The 17216-nt window shown below is 38.2% G+C and overlaps 1 protein-coding gene across 4 annotated transcripts in view; it reads right to left on the bottom strand.

Moving 5' to 3' along the window:
* Nucleotides 1-17216, bottom strand: part of DAB1 (DAB adaptor protein 1) — a 168033-nt gene that overhangs the window by 131799 nt on the left and 19018 nt on the right. For all 4 annotated transcript variants that reach the window (XM_056356020.1, XM_056356021.1, XM_056356026.1 and 1 more), the window contains exon 2: nt 14743-14853. The gene's annotated coding sequence lies outside the window, so the exon portion shown is untranslated. The remainder of the gene's footprint in view (nt 1-14742; nt 14854-17216) is intronic.

The following is a 17216-nucleotide window of genomic DNA, read 5'->3' as shown; positions in this document are numbered from 1 at the left end:
AGAGGTCTGCATGACTACAGTACACACTTACAGATCAAAGCCTAAGTAATCAGGTTAGGGACCCTGTAAAAGGAATTACTTAAAAGAAAAAAAAAAAAATCAAGCCACTGCAGGTTACACTGTCATGGAAAAAAAATAAATAAAGAGATGGTCATGATTATTCAGATGGGGAACTTTTAAGCAGCTAAACAAGTACATGGACCTGCATGAGTGGTAACGCATCACAAACCCATGCTCATTTTCTACATATTTTTAATAATCACCCAAGTAGCACACAGTGAGGAACCATTCACCTTCTACTGTCATGCTACAGTTTATTCTCTCTTAGAAGCAATTACAGGACAAATGCCAAGCTACAGAAGGTATTTTTCCAGCAGCAGCATCTGGCTTCTTGGCAGACTCCTCAGGCAATTTTGTTGGAAGCTTTAGAGATGCTATTGGGTCAGTCCTAGTTATATTGCTCACGAGCTGTCTGGCAGTTTCCTCTTCCTAGATGTCATAATCATTCTGATTTACCTTGAAGGAATTAGCACACTTTTATCCATATGAAAAGCAGTTGACTTGCAAGGCATTTAGGGGCTATCTATGGAGACATAGTGAAAGTTACTGGTCTAAATCTGTGTACCTTTGAGCCAGCAGCATTTCAGCATCCACTGCTTAATGCATCATCAAGAAAACAAGTAAGCCATGCAAAACTGTGTGTGGCTGTGTCTTACCAGTAAATTGAATGCATTCCTTATACACGGAAAAAACCCCTAAGATACATGAAAAACTGATTAGTTAAAAAAAAAAAAAAAAAAAAAAAAAAAAGGTAAGCTGGGGCAACAGCAAATCCATGCCTTTATTTAATATGGACTGCCCTCATATAGTGAAGACCGTACTGTGCTGTGTCCTGTAGCATGGGGACACTGCACACAAAGTCAAGGAATGCTTCTGACAGACAGCAAGCATAAATTGAAATACAAGGGGATTCACTAAGCCAGTGGAAGGAAAACAGTTTCTGAGAATCTGCTTCATGCAACACAGTGCCTCTGAGGGCAGAAGGGGTATGTGGAAGTGAAGACCGCCTATGTCCTTTGCTCTCCCCACTGCCTGTCCCTTCCCCCTCTCCAACCCCAGCAGCTAAGATCTGCATTATTCTGCAGCTGTGATCATGATTAATCCTCATCCAGAAGGATGAAAGACAGGATGCTGGTTTTACCCTCCCTCTTTGCATACCAAGAAAATCAAGTCCACAACGAAAAGGCTTTATGTCAGTTTAGAGCAGTTCTCTACAGTTAATAGAGAAAGGAGACAGAATGCTATGGAAAGCACATTTATAGTCCATAACACAAATGGAATCCTTTTTTAAAAGGCTTCTGTACAATTACAAGAGATATACCCCTTTTTTTTTTTTAAATAATAAAATGCAGATATGTTTATTAATACTACTGGGGGTTTTGGGTTTTTTTTTTTTTTAATACTTTCCCACAATGATATACCTGGATGTTATCTTGTTTGGTTTGGGTTTTTTTTTTATTTTAAAGGGTTTTGAGAGAGGTTAGAGTAAGAAACTCCCACAAAATCCTGTACCAGCTTATTTTCTAGGTAAAAAAAGAGTCCTGATGCCCAAAGGTAAATATTATGGGTACAAGAAATATACTCTGTAATTTAATAAAGGCTATGGATCTTGGATTTTCAGAAACAGGAGTACACTGAGCAACATAAGGGAAGATGGACAGCACTAAGGAAGATGCACGTATCCAGGTCAAACAAAAAGCCAAATGGAGCCCTGTCATCAGCAGAATGCAACTAAATCCAACCAGACACAGAATTCAGACTTGACTAATGTGAGTTGACTAATATAATTCCATTTTATGCAGGCCAAAACATATTCTGATTACAGGCCAGTGGTGCTCACAAGTTCTAAATTTAGGTATCATCAAGGGCCAGGTGAACTGTTAAGTGAACTAATCTGCATTTTATTCATATAAAAAATTTGTACTCTCCACAAATTAACACACAGATTTAAAGCATGTATTCACTCTCATTACTTCCTATGTCTTTCGGATATCCTTGTTGAACAATTAAAACTTCTGCAGAATCACAGTATGCATCAATAACGCAGCCTGGGTTTTAAAATGCTATACCACAGCACACATTGAAAAATCAATTATTTAGGCTCCAGTACCTGAACAGAAGTTACTGGCACACTAGAAACCAAGCCATATTTTAGAGGGGATGTAGCACAGATTTCCTTGTTTACAAGCTTGTTCCCACAAAGTACTAAGCAATCTCAATCATTAGGTGAACATTTGAATACATGCTAAAGACTAAACTTCCAGCAATCCCCGATTTCACTGACTACACAAATGAGATGAAAGTTGCACACAGGGCTAAACAGAAGGTCCCCTGGATGCAGCAAAGACCTGAAATATTTTCATAAACTGTCTTTGATAATACAGACTCAACAAGGCTTGTAAGTTGAAAGTGTGATCAGGAATAACCGCCAAATGAGTGTACATCAGCACAGCAAAGAAAATCAATGGAAAGCGTAAGGAAAAATGTTGATCTACCTTGTACGATGCTCTCCTGAAACACCTAGTACACTAAAAACAATGTACATTATATTCAGGGATAAAGTAACGTCATCTGAAGTAAAGGCTCCGCTATAATGAAAACCAGTTGTTCAGCCAGCAGAGTTTAAAGCCAAAAGGTGAAGAATACCTAATCCAATTAAAACAAGAGGGAATTCAGGAATGCAGAATTTAATTACTCCACTTGGAAGGTAGCCAGGACCACTGGGTTAAGCACCCATGCCCTTGTGAAAGGGCCACGGGAACTCAGATGACTACCAGTGGTTAGGCCCTTGGCTCTACTTCTTTGAGCAGGGCACCCTTGGCAGGCACATGCTCCCTCACTAAGCCCCAGGGAAGAATGCCAGCTCCTGAATTACAGCCTTCCCAGCAGCTCCTGGGGAGCTTCCTCACCATGCCCAGCATTAGGCAGGCCTGGCCTTGCTCAGCTTGTGAAATCAGACAGGCTCTCAGTGCAATCTGGTGAGGCTGTAGTTGATGTCCAATTAAAGCTGTTTGGATAAATACATGTTCAATGAAGTTATTGACTATGTGTGACTTTAACATTTTGTTTTGTTTTGTTTTTTCAGTTCCACAGACTAAATAGCAGGCAGCAATAATACTAGTTTTGGAAGAAGTGTGATGTTTGTGTTACCCACTCAAGTTAATTAATGAAAATAATGACAGAGTTACAAAAATCAGAGATGATTAAGAACTTGAAGACCATCCTACCCTTTTCTCTGCCAAGGCGGATTTGTTCTTAACAGCATGTTCTTCTGCTCTTCATCGAACCTTTTTAAATCACGCCAGCAGTAGGCATCACATCTCCTTCTTTCAGATGTGTTCATACATTAATTGATTTGGAGGAGTAAGTAAAACCCGAGAACAGAGGTCCCGCCAACTTCATACCATTATTCTGAGTTAACAGCTTGGAGATTATCTTGAGCAATTACTTTCCCCCCTTACTGCACACACATTCCAAATACCTGTAAATCCTCACATAGCTCAACTCTACCAGTATTAAACCAATCTATCCCCTTCAGGCAAGATCTAACGGTAAAACCACATACCACTGAGTTTATAACCCAGACGATTACAGTCTCCATTATTAAATATTGCTTATTATTTTGTACTTACAAAGTCAGGGAGATGTGATTTTATTGCTTGCAAATCATTCTTACATTAGTCTTGTGCTGTTATAACTTCACTCTTGCTTTTCCAGATAAGCTTTTTCCTTTCTGCATATTTAAATAGTAACTAATTATCCCTACTTGATTGCCCTCCTCTCGCAGAGCCATTTCACAGTATCATCTGCAGTGAATTCTTCATCCAACTTAGATTTTTAAAAGCCCAAGATACATCATATTCTTTGATTTTAATAAAGGCACAGAGGAGTGTGTTTGGGGTTTGGGTGGGTGTTTTTGTTTGATTGTTTTAAATATGCATCATGGGTTCCATCTTCAAATGTTTTTTTTCCAAAAGCACAGCGAGAAGGGCTGATTATTACATTGGTAATAGTAACAGTACAGAACAGTGCCTAGCAATAAAGTCTATTAAAAAAAAAAAAGAAAAGAAAAGAAAAAAAAGACTATTCACATAGTATCAGATCAGCAAAGAAAAGTTTGGTTCATTGTCTAAAAATGTTGCTTCTTGTACAAACTATGCTTTTAAGAATATTCTGAATTTATTCCCAAACACAGTCACAGAAAACACATTATATTCTAGTTCATAGGTATACAGAAACTACATGCAGTTACATAGTAGCTACAATTAATGATATTTAATGCATTAACTCAGGTAATCCATTCAAAGAATTGCACATTACAGTAGCCCAAAACATGATGATAATATTTGAGTCAAAACTACTGTTTCTTACAAGAATTTTGACAGTCTTTGGTCATTTTTGTAGAGACTGCTATTTTGGATACTGATGACACATTTTGGTTTAATTATAATGGTGTTTGGTAACACCATGTGTTGTGAAAAGTTCCTGACATTTCCCATTATGAATCTGCTTTTTAGCTCCTTACAACTTTTCAAACCAAAGCATATCTACTGCAGCCAACATCTTGCATGCCACATAGCAAAAGCAATGATACATACAGTGCAATCTCCAAGACCTTGTCCTGCTGCCTTGAGGCACGAGATCATCCCTTCCTCCTCCTGCCTTGCTCACTAAGCAACAGATTTTCCTACAGACAGCGACTACCTTTACCATGCAATCCTGATTTTGATCCTCCAGCACAGATCTGTTCTTTTGTACTATGACTTTATGTGGAAAGGAAAGTACCGTGTGACTGCACACACAACTTTGCATCCAGTTATCTTCCGTCTGGACGATGTTAAACTTAGCATTTCTTTACTGATGTGCTTGGCTCTGTAACAGTCATTTACATTTTTATGTATGTGTGTAATAACACACAGGAAAAGGAGGCAACACAGGTGTACCACAACCAGATTGCAGTGCCTTCTTGAATTCAGCTTGCAAGCTGCATTCTTTCAGCACCTATTCCTGCAAAAGTTGCTGTAGCTATATGTGATAACAGTCTGGCAGAAGTGACTCTCTCTCAAACAAGACTTTGGCAGAGCAGGATAGGAAAGAAAAACAGGAGGTCGAGTTGTAACTGTGACTTCCAGGTCTGTTTGTGTCAAAGCAGTATCAAAAAGTGCTTGGAAAGACAAAACACAGTCTTGACACCCTGAATGCTCACATAGGGCTTCTATTATTATAAGCAATGCACTACTTTATGAAAGAAAACAAACCAGCCAACACCCACACAATGACACAGCAGTCCATCTTCGAGCCAAAAACCATTGCTTAGGAAATGCGACATCCAGCCAAGAAAAAGGCTTTCATCATCTTGGTTCCTCTCCACAAATCATACACCGCTGAAGATGGTGAAACTTTTTATCTTCTTCCACCTCAAAAGCACAACAAAGTACCACAGTTGCTCCTGAACCAGTTGGTTTCATGTCCAGTACCGAGGAGAAAGCAGGACAGCAGGGTAGTGATTAACAACCAAGTTAACTACCAGTGGTTAACTGGACAAGATGATGACAGAGGGGTCACGAGGGCAAGTTCAGAACACCTGCAATACAGCCTCTGGTTCAAACAGACAAGTAAAGATATCTCTCTATGTCCTGGATGGAGTTTTATTTTCCTTTTATTTTCCCCAGATTGACTTTGAAAGGAACACATGCCTTGAGACCCACAGTAGAGTTGTCCCGTTGTGATTTATGCTTTACTCTGCTAGAATGCTCCAGTTCTGATAAGAACAGAAGCAGACATATCGATTCTGCTGGCTGGGTCCACCCACAGGGACTGAACCTGCACTGGAGTCAGCACCACGAGGCCAGAGACGGCCCCTCATCAGAGCTGAATGGCTCTGAGACATTGCGAGGAGAACAACTGAAACAGATCCACAGTGACCTTCACAAAAATATTCACAAAGTTGGCTGCAAATCTTCTCAAAGCAAATATTTCATAATTATAAAAGCCTTTTTTTTCTTTCTTTTTTTTTTTTCAGCAAGACAGCATTCCTATCAGGACTGAAGTGTAACTGATGAACAACTGATGTCACCAGTTCACAAGCACACACAGGTGAGGATGCCTAGCTTTTTAGCAGCAAGATAACCGTCTGTCAGCCTACTCAAGACGAAACCACGACAATAATCAGAATATTATTGGAAGAATAATTCTGTTTAAAGCTCGGTAAGTAATGCCCAGGTTTTTTTTTTTTTATGTCAAGTAATTTGATTCTATTTTTATTCATTAAAGAACATTTGAATTAACAGATTGAAAAGGTTCATTCAAGACTTTATATCCATATGAGTGTTACAAACCCTCCCCCCCTGCTGCCCATATAAAAAGCCAAATCAAGGAAGAAATTAAACTTAAATAGTCTTGAAAATATTTTAAAATCATCATTAACATGTGTGATTTCATCTTATTTTGCTTATGAGTCCAAAGTTGTATCCTGAACGCCATTTCTACAGAAACCGAGTGCCAAATATTACCAAGTTCCAATTTTACTGTCTAGTTAAAAATATCATGACAGCATTCAGGCAAATTTAATTTTAAATTAAACTTAAAACAAAGCCTTTGCATACCACCATAATATTTCAGACAGCAATTGCAAGAAAGGAAAGGCAGAAAACAGACTCTGCATATACTATAGTTCAAAAAATATGCCTCAAGTCAAATGGTATAATTTTTCCTCTTTTTCCATTAAAGAGTTATTTTAAGTCTTCTGCTGAATAGATTTACAAGCATAATGAAACTTTGTCAGTGGTTCTTTTCTGAATTACTATACATGCTTTAACACTGCATACACTAATAGCGTACACATATATACAAATCCACACATAAATGTACACACTCAGGCACACAATATTCATGCAAAAAGAACTAATGGAAGTTTTTGCCTGTATGCTACCCCCTGTAAATAGGTTAAATGTGAATAGTGCTTATGGCTGGGTTCATTAAGTAAAAATGTTGCTGTTTTCTGCTGTTTTCGTGTTGGTTACCTAAGAATGGATGACATGTCAAACGCTAACTTAACAGACTCAGTTCTTTTCAGTTTACCATCAGGGTCTCTCTCCACTAGGAAAATCAGTGGTCATTTACCACAACCCTCATAGAATAACTTGAGCTGAGACCTCAGTCAGCACCTGAAGATAATAAAACTCTGCAGGCAGCCCTCTACAAGAAAAAAAAAAAAAAAAAAAAGAGGGAAAGGGTGGGGGTAGGGTGGAAAAAAAAAAAAAGAGAGGTATTTTCTGATATGTTGTCATGGGAAAATGGTATCCCAAAAGCCACAGTCCCCTGTGGTTGACAAACATCCCATCTTCCAAGAGAAGAGGCATTATACTTGGAAGAGCAGCTAATATCATTGCCGGTAACACTTCTCACAGCTTCAACTGCTCATCAACTTTTTCTTCTTCATTTCTTTCCCTAAAATTCCTAGCTCTAGAGCATCTGCAGTCAGAGATCTGCTCACATCCAGTCTGAGAGCTACTCTGAACTCCCACACCAAGCATGGAATTTCAGTGTCAGTGAAGGCTGGACCTCAAGTCCCCATTATAGGCTGATGCAGCACTTGATAAACAGATACCATTAAGAGATGAACTTCAAAACCACATTATTTCTCCAAACTAAAACACTAGCAATGGTACAGTCATTATACCCTAAAACGTTACAGGACTTCACTCCACCATAGCTGTACCAGCTGCCTCTTCTTTAAGGATCAATGACACCCAACTACTTCAGAGACCATTAATAGTAAGTTACTGCAGTTACAATGTATTATACTTACAAATTCTGACATTATTTATGCCTTTAAAAAAAATTCTGAGCAGGTTCATCAGTTGTTTTGTTCCTCTTTCAGATACAGCACGGTGCTGCATCCATGACTTTCCATGGGGCCTCACCACCTCCCTGCCAACAGGGCTCCCTACCCCTTGGTGTACAAACTACTTTGGTTTCAAAGATCTATTCTATACAGGGTAAGTTTTCACTAGCAACTTAATGCCTTCAAATTCTTTTCTGTAACTTCTGTGTTAGTTTATCAGAGCAGTCATCAAGCCTAAGCACTTTGAGGCTGATGGGTGTATTTAAGCTAGCCCACTTTGAGCTAACTGCGTTCAATTTAACATTCTCCAAGCACTGGCAGTCCTCATTCAAGCCAAGTGTGAAAGTTTTAAAATCAGCTTTCACAGTCTGATTCACAGACAGCAAATGCAAAATGGCACTGGATTAATTTTTTGCCCAACAACATGGTGCAACAAAATAGCCCAAAGGCTATTTTAGTTCATTTGCTTTAAGCATTACAGAAGACTCACAGCACAGAGAATGCTCCAACAGAGACAAAAGCTCCAAAGGAGTTTTAAAGCTTAATATTGCCCCCATTAATTAAAGTACCATATGTTTGTACATCCTTTCCGCCTTGTCACTAGATGTTAAAATGGAAGTCTAGACCATTTAAGACAAACCACACTGATTATTGCTTCAAAGATGAACATATCAACACATTTTTCTCATTTTTATTACAGATCACATTTTTAATATTTAATAAAGTCTGGTATTGGACTGTAAAATGGGCTACATAGAAATCCATATTTTCCTTGGCAAAATACAAGTCTTGACTTTACATGTAATCTGACAATATCTCTTTTGATCGGTCTGCCTTCATTTGCCAAGATACAAGTTAAAAAGGAAGCTAGAATACTGCATTACCTATTGCAAAAATGGTTCTGCAACTCCCACCAAACAATGGCAGAGCAGGATGGAAATTCAGCTTTCTTGGCACTTTTCATTTTCCCAGCAATTACCACTAGGCACGTACACTGAGTTTACATGGCCAGCTTTCTGAACATGCAAAATCTCTTCAACAAAACTTTCAAGTCCAGAAATTTCCCTTTGAGAAAGCACAGAGGGTGTGTATGAGCAGCTCCATCAACAAATAGAGAAGTTCAACACATACAAAACCTGATTAAATACTCTACACTCACTCTTCAGAAGAGAAATATTTCTCCAGTTTAAGAGGCAAACTAAAATCTCCTAAGAATTTAGCTCATCTTGTCAAAGTACTTTGCAGAATATTGGTCAAATTCCCATTCTTACAACGTGGTTCATACATACTAGACTGCACAACTGCAGCCTTAAGTATCACAAGAAATAACATACAGTCAGATCAAAGTCAGCTAACTTCAACGGGAGTCTTTCCGTTACCTTCAGAAGTTTTTATACAAGGTCCAAACCTCACAATCACTCTTTAATTAACATTATTTCTAATACTTTAATAAATTTAATCTAATAATCTCATAATTGTATCAATAGTGGTAACTCACATCACAGATGGGAACTATCTTAAGGTATAAAAAGTATTTACGGTTAAATTAAAAAAAAAGTATTTGCATGCAGAGATGGATCCCAGCTTCATACTTCAGAGTCCATGTTTGATATAGCCTAGGAAATGCAGGTCACATCTGGCAAATAAAGTCAAAGTCTCATCCGTAAATGTCAAAATGTTAGTTGCTGAGGTGGAGATAATTAAGGTACTTCTTGACAGGACTCAGAATACTAGTTTTACAAGTATTTTCTATTTTGTGTTAAGTTTCATACTTGCATTACAGGAATCATAAATATAACATTATTTTGCAAATAAGAAGCCTCTTTCACAGTAGATCTGCAAGCAAAGGACATCAGGAAATCTCTATTTTTGAAATTTTAAAGCAATTCACACTATTCAGTGAAACATTTTTACAGGATAATTTAAGAAATTCTTGCAACTCTTTCTTCAACCCAATTCCAATACTATATGAAACTCGAGACAAGTCAATGAGAGACAACACAAACGCATCACTGTCTGTCAGCAGCCAGTTAGAAGCAAGAGGATAACCTTCAATCACAGGATCACTATAAGGCAACACACAAGATCCACAAACTAGCCTAGTTTCAGTGATACTAAAATTTGATGAGTTTGCATTTCAAAATCTGCAGTTGCAATGAGAATCATCCACACGTAAGCCCAAGTAACAGGAATGCAGCTTGTGTGCATGTAAGCAAGTCAGACCTGAACTTGCCCAGATGAGGATGTTCGGAGCGCAGTGACAGCGGTGGGCAGGCTTGCACTGCCTCCTTGGGACCTGAGCTGTCACAGTGGGCACAAGCCATACTCCTGCTGCTTTAGACTGAAGTTAGCTTTGGTCCAGCTCCAAAGGACAGAAAGGCAGCTCTACATGGTAATATAAAACTAATTTGGGTATGTCTATATTAATTTCATTAACTTTTCTGGTAATCCTTATGTAATAGAAACAATCAAAATTTCATTGATTTAAACATGTCAGAAAATCTGAGTTAACACATACAAAATACAGAACTGAGAAAACATTTTTTTTAAAAAAAATAATAATATTGTTTATAAATAATATATAATATTTAAAAATAATAAATATTAAAGGCTAATGCCTTTAGACCATCAGATTGTGTGTAACTACAGATAATATATATTCTTAAGACAAACAAGCACAAAGCTTCACATCCATATATACAACCCAACCCACTACACACAGCACTTCCTCGGTGCTAAGTACAGCTTAAACGTTCTCTGTATTAACTTCCAAAACTTATAAAGCTTTATCAGCTCAGATGGTAAACAACTACAGGTTATTTGAGAGCTAAACTTGCCAGAAACTGCAAAAGAGATACAATCCAATTGTTATTGAAAGTAATGAATACGCTTTTCTGGTCATTTCATGTCAGGTGCTAACAGACGTCAGAATCACTAAACAACATGTTCACACAAGACATCATACGTTTGTGAATATTTATGCTTAAGAAACGTTGAATTCTATCCAAACATAAATGCCACAGTATAACTGATCAGTCATGATTGTGAAAGTCTTCCAGAGCATTCTCATTTCTAAAACAAACAAAGACTGAAAAATTCAGGTTTTGGTGAATCATCAATGGATTATTGGCAATTTCAGAGCAGGGATAAAGCTTTCAATGGGAATGGAAAACAGCTCCACTATAACCAAGCTGATATAGGATGAGCGTATAATGCTTTGCAAATACTAAGCGGGAAATGTATAGGCTAACCAGTAACCGGTTATTGTGAAGTACAGAACATAATCTGACATGTTTTACGTACCAGGATTCTGACATTCAATGTAGAGCATATATAAATGACAGAAGCAGCATGGCTAATTTTCTTGTGATCATTTGAAAGTCTCAGCTTGTACACTGTAACTTTTGGAAACCCGTATGTATTTTAATTCTGAGAAACTAATTGATGCTGATCTCTACTGAACGCACAAAAATATCTACATGCTGATGAAAGATACTCCCCCGAAAAATATTGATTCCATTTGAAAAGCAACAAGCACAAAACAAGGCACTCCCCTTCTATGGTTACTGATAAAACACAGAGCTGCAAGAATCTGCAAAAAACAGGTGGTTTGGGTTTGTTTTTTTTTCCTCCAGCACAGATATTGGCATTAGTTGGAGGTAAAGAACATGCAGTTTCAGCATGATCTTGATCATTCCTTGGGGATCTTAGCAGATAAAATGATTCCTGATATTAAGGACTGAGGTCCAAAGCAAGTTGCTTGCATCTGAAAGCCATTATGAAGCACACTAAAGGCAGCAAGCACCATATACTGTATACTTGCACATACATTGAATCTGTTTTGGTAGTATGTTTTCTTCACCTGCTTATTGTACTAATGTTATATTTGGATCCTTAAGCTCTTCAGATGGGCCTTTTTTTTTTTTTTCTTTTCTCTGTGCACCTGATAGGGACCAGCAGGGGCCTTGATCATGACATGCATCTCTGGAGAAAAAAACTTAACATAAATGGACAACTCCATTCAGATCTATCTGCAGACAGTAACCCCAGCTCAAAATTACTTCTGACCAAAACTGCTTGTATAATTTTTCTGTTCTACTAGCTATCAAGTGAATTCAAACCGTAACCCATAGATAAAAGACTGCCTTTGAGCTACACAGCCACTGTCCCAAGGGTGCCAGGAAAAATTCTAGGACCACCAAGTATGTTTCTTTAACAGAGAAGAGGAAGCACTGCTGAAGATGAGGAAGGTAAGATATAAGAAGATGCTTCAGGCCTGGTGTCCTCAGAGTGCTCGCAATTAACTGCTGGCAGACAATTGTTAGGGTTTCCCACATAACTTCTTACCAACATAAAACATTCCCATGCAAAAGTTTATAGTGCTAATGATAACTGTAACATTGTCTTTCAAATGCATTTAGGCTGTTTTGAAATAACACAACATTGATCTGGGTTGTTGTTTTTTTTTTTTTTCCTTGAACTCCTGTTCTGAAAAAAAAGCACAGCTCATATAATTTCTGAAGCTTTTTTTCCCGCCATGTCCAACTTGAAAACTCACTTTTGGCGTCACTAACACAAAGCTAGCTCTCTGTCCAAACACACGTAAAAGGTCATTCCTTTCTTTCTCATGCTTCAGACACAATGCATCCCGTTTCCTTCCTAACATATCCTTTCAAAAAGTTTCTTGTATATTTTAACAGAAATGTCTTCTCAGCTGCTAAACGAGAAACTCAACAAATAACAGTGTGGCATGTGTAGGAGACAAGTAAGGCTTGCCCTTTCAACAGCAATGAGCTGCTCATGGAAACGCAGCCTCAGCTGTTAAAAAGATATCAAAAGAAACATCGAGCATAATCAGGTCCCACCCAAGCGTGAACCACTACTAGTTTCATTTAATTAGATGCATAAATATATTTCAAAACTAGGCACACTGAAATACAAACATCTGAAACATCAGTTCAGTGCATCTACATGCACATTATAGATGTGACTAAAAAAGCAGACAAACTGACATGACCAAAAGTTGCACCAGTTTTCACAATGCAGTTCCTTGAAATAAAGGAGAAGGCTAACTGCTAGGGAGTGACGTTATTTTACCTTTTTGCATTTGGCAGGAATTGATACTACAAGAGAGACATTAGATACAGCAAAGAGACCCTGCAGAGGGGAAAGGCTGCTACACACTTGCTCAAATAAACAGCAATGTCTCTGATTCAATATATTACTTCTTATATTGACTAGATGGTCTACATATGTGTGTGTGTGTACATATATAAAAAAGCCTCTATCTACTTAAGACAGCCTTCAGCTGGCAAAAAGCAACTGTTGGTTAAACTAAATGCTACCAAAGAGTCAGCATGCAAATTGTCACTCAGTTTAATGTAGTTTCTAATCTGTAACAGCATGGAACAAACAACTTCATAACAGCTATACTGGGGCAATGGAGCTATGCCATTTTACACTGGCTGCAGGATCTGTCCCAGTGTATAGCTCCTTCCTTCACCCCATTAAATCATGTTTGCCAACAACTACGTCGCACTAATGGGTGCATAAAGCTATTCTGCACCTGTTGATTGGCAAGGCATCTGTGCAAATACAATGAAATGGAAAGAAGTGAAGCAAGGAACCAAACCATTAGAAAGAAACCTAAATCAATACAAATAAAACTTAAGCACTTGGCATGTATGACTGACTTCTTGCTAAGTATAAATGGTATCAAGGCATGTTTTCAGCCCATTACTACCTAAAAATGTTTACATAAATCAGTTGATATCTTACAAAAAAATCCTCTTTGCATTTAACTGTCCTAAAGCAAAACAAAGTCAATCTGCAAGTGGCAAATGCTCAAGACGTATGAACATGTTGAATTTCAGAAAAGTTTGGGTTTCTTTCAAGGAACTACAGAGCTACTTCTGTTTTCTTACTAGGTTCAGTGCTGTTTTATTTTGATGGCTTGGAGAAAATAACCACTCATGGTAGAAAATCTTCAGCTGTGCTTCATGTTACTCCTATTTCCGAGACAACCAGTACAAAGCAACAGTACAAATCCAAGAAGTAAAATTTCCATGAGATGTTACACTTGCAGGAGTAGCTGTTATTGCCAGATGCAGCAGTCAGAATATCAATTGACTCACTGCACAAATTTTAGAAAGCATATAAAAGCGAAGGCGGCCCTATCATTACCTGATTGTTCTCATTTCAGAAAGCTGCTTCCTTTTACCTTCTTTAAGTATCTACTAACACTTTCTTTTTTTTTATTTCAGTTCATCTTGAAAATTAATCATCATAAATTTAAAAACATTTTCTTGCAAATCTGTCAGGCTTGTAGTGCTATTTCATTTATTACAAGACCACACGACGCATCAGAGCTCTGTATTTGAACATGACATATTTTCACTTTGTTTTGATACCACATTTGAAAATTGTTCCTATCAATCTCTCACTGAAGCCAAAACTTAACTGTCTTGTTCACTGAAACATTAAATGCCAAGTCACACAGATGAATAAAAGCATTTGCAAAATGCAAACATTTGCAAAAGTTTCCTGTCAAAAGGGTCTACAGAAGAGAATCCACAAAAGTGAATCGAGGCCACAGTCAGTACCAAACCCAATTATTCCTAATCACTTTGGTCATCAGATCACACTGAAAGCTAAAAGATTTCATAAACAGGCTGATCTTTAAGTAGAATTTTGGAAGGGTTTACAGTTTTCCTTTCCAGAAAGTATTACAACTTCTATGCATTTGCCAGTCTCAGCTTATGCATTAAGATCCATGAATTTCTGCATTGTTAACTAGCAAGGAGGAAAAAAACCAAACAAACAGGCCATATACTTACATTCCCCATAATCCATCATTTTCTCTCAACAGTGGCAGCAAACAGGCACATCCAATACTGTATTACTTTCTTCTCTCATTCATGATGATGTCACACACAGGTTCTTTGATTCTGAAAAAGAAGCATTTCCCAGGTTCTAAGGATGGAGGTACCCCAACCAATCCATCGTGCTTTGTGTGCTAATGATAGACTCATGCATAAGAGGCACCAGAAGCAGTCAGAGGCAGCAGGCATGAAAAGGAGTGAATCAACTGTCAAGGGTTGTGATCTGAAGGACTGCAAGGCTGTGATTAGAATTTTCAATCAGGACTTCCACAATTCATCACGCTACAAGGGAAGGGGGGGACATATTTCTTCATCAGCCCTTTCTGCTATTGGCATAGCAAGTTCTACGGCATTAAAAGAAGGAAATCTTAACATCTTACACCTATAAGTAGGTACTCTTCAGGGAGTGGAGAGCAAAAGATTTTCTGGAACTGCATAGCTACTTCTTTTTGTCTGCATACTCAAAACTGAAACCAAGATTATTTGCAGCACAGCCTTTCAGCTGATGAAAAAGAGAAAACAGCTTTTTCTCTCTCCCCCCTTGTAGGTACACTTAGAGATACCTGAGAAAGAAGTAGCCCTGGAAACCTTTGACTGTTGTCTTCAGGGATATGAAAAGGAATAAAACCCCCAGGAATCCTTCATCAGAATTTGCTAACACACTCTGTGAAGCTTCAGAAAATAAAAAGGCAGAGCTCTTCACAAGGGAAGTATTCTCACAGCCTGTATGAAATCACCTGCAGCACTTGACAGGCAGCATATAGCCACATTTTCAAAGCGTAAAAAGGTCCAGCAAACTGACTCGGTGCATGAGTTCAGATTAATCAAACAGACGGTGTAACTTTATTTTCCTTACGGCATTTGTTTGCCTTGGTACTACCTCTACTGACTCGTCAAAGAAAAAAACAATGGCACAAGTAAACAGCCTCAAACAGGACTTGGAGCTGGGCCGGTTCTGTAGCTCTGCTGCAGCCTCCCTCCCTCCTGAAACCACGAGAAAGTCACAAAAGCTCATCAAATATTTTGCAGCTTCTTTCCTCCCCTTCTGCATCTATGAAATATAGTAACTGTGTCTCTCCAAATACAAATTTTTCCAGAACTCATTCACAAAGGTGATGACTGCCTCAGAGAGCAAGCCTTCAAGGAAATACCAGCCCAGCAACTAGGCACTGGGTACTGGTGCCCTGAACGAAGTGCCACAGGGAACGAGCGGTCTGTCTGTATCAATGTCACTGCAGGGTCTTTGTCTCAAAATCTAGATCCAAGTGACAGCCTAGGCAGATTAGACATTTATTGAAATACATGAATGAAGCATTATTTTAGAAGGAAATTTTCATGTCAAACTATGAATAATGAACAGTAAAAACAGTTCCTATTTGCATAATTAATGTTTCAGTTATTGATATTCTTTCAGAGGGTCACTAGCCTTTTTTCTCTCCAAGTTAATTAATTAATAAAGCAACTCCTTTTATGTAGGTAATTGTAATCACTTTAATACTCAAAGGCATGTAAAATATCTAGCACTTTTTTTTTAATGTTGCAACCCTAGTGACACAACAATCATTTGCATAAATGTAAACACTGAATGGGTCCGTTTAACTCCTGACTAGAAAGAAATCCTTTGAAACCAACAGGAGAGAAATACATAAATTATGGACAAATACGGCGATATGGGCAAGCCTACCTTTTGTCCTTACATCACAACAATCATTTTTCCCTTAATGCAAATCTCAACTTTGAGACAATGTACTGCTAATGGTGCAAATCTGTCCTCACATTTAGCTGAAGATTGCTCTGAGGAGATAGAATAATTTAGGAAAAAATGTTTATGGGAAAACAAATACAAACTAGAAAACTGTTAGCAAGCAGAAAGCTCTCAACACTCAACATTTTACAGCTAATACAGGACTTTTTCTTCTTCCATTAAGAAATACACAAACAAACCCCCAAACAGAAGTCTGATCTTACAAAAACCTGTTACAGAAAGACTCACTGCCCATGGTAAATCTCACTCAAGTCAGGTGAGATGGTTACTTTGCTCCACAGCCAGAGATTACATGCAGCTGCAGCAGATCAAGCATCATGTAAAATTCAGCCTCAAGAGGTCTGCTGAACGCGCTGCTTGAAGAAGACAGGAAAGCTACAAGTTTATAGCAGTTATGAAAACTTTTTTCCCCCTCCCTTTTTAGAGACAGTACTGAGTGACCAGGTTCAGTACAATATTATGAACATCCTGACGCACAAGTTAGTTTAAAAGCTACACAGCCTGTCTGAGCTACTGTCTCACAAGTCAAACACTAAAGTTTCTTGTCTGTAAATCCCAAGTCTTGCTTCATTCATAATCATACGCAATGCTACTGCAAAAACCATTTTAGTGGCCTCTTTCATCATGTCTCTCCTTGATGTGGGAGAAAGAACACCAGGATTAC

Source organism: Falco biarmicus, chromosome 11 (assembly GCF_023638135.1).
Source record: "Falco biarmicus isolate bFalBia1 chromosome 11, bFalBia1.pri, whole genome shotgun sequence".
Classification (NCBI taxonomy): Eukaryota; Metazoa; Chordata; class Aves; order Falconiformes; family Falconidae; genus Falco; species Falco biarmicus.
Note: the sequence above shows the minus strand (reverse complement) of the source record. Positions and strands in the feature narration are given on the sequence as shown.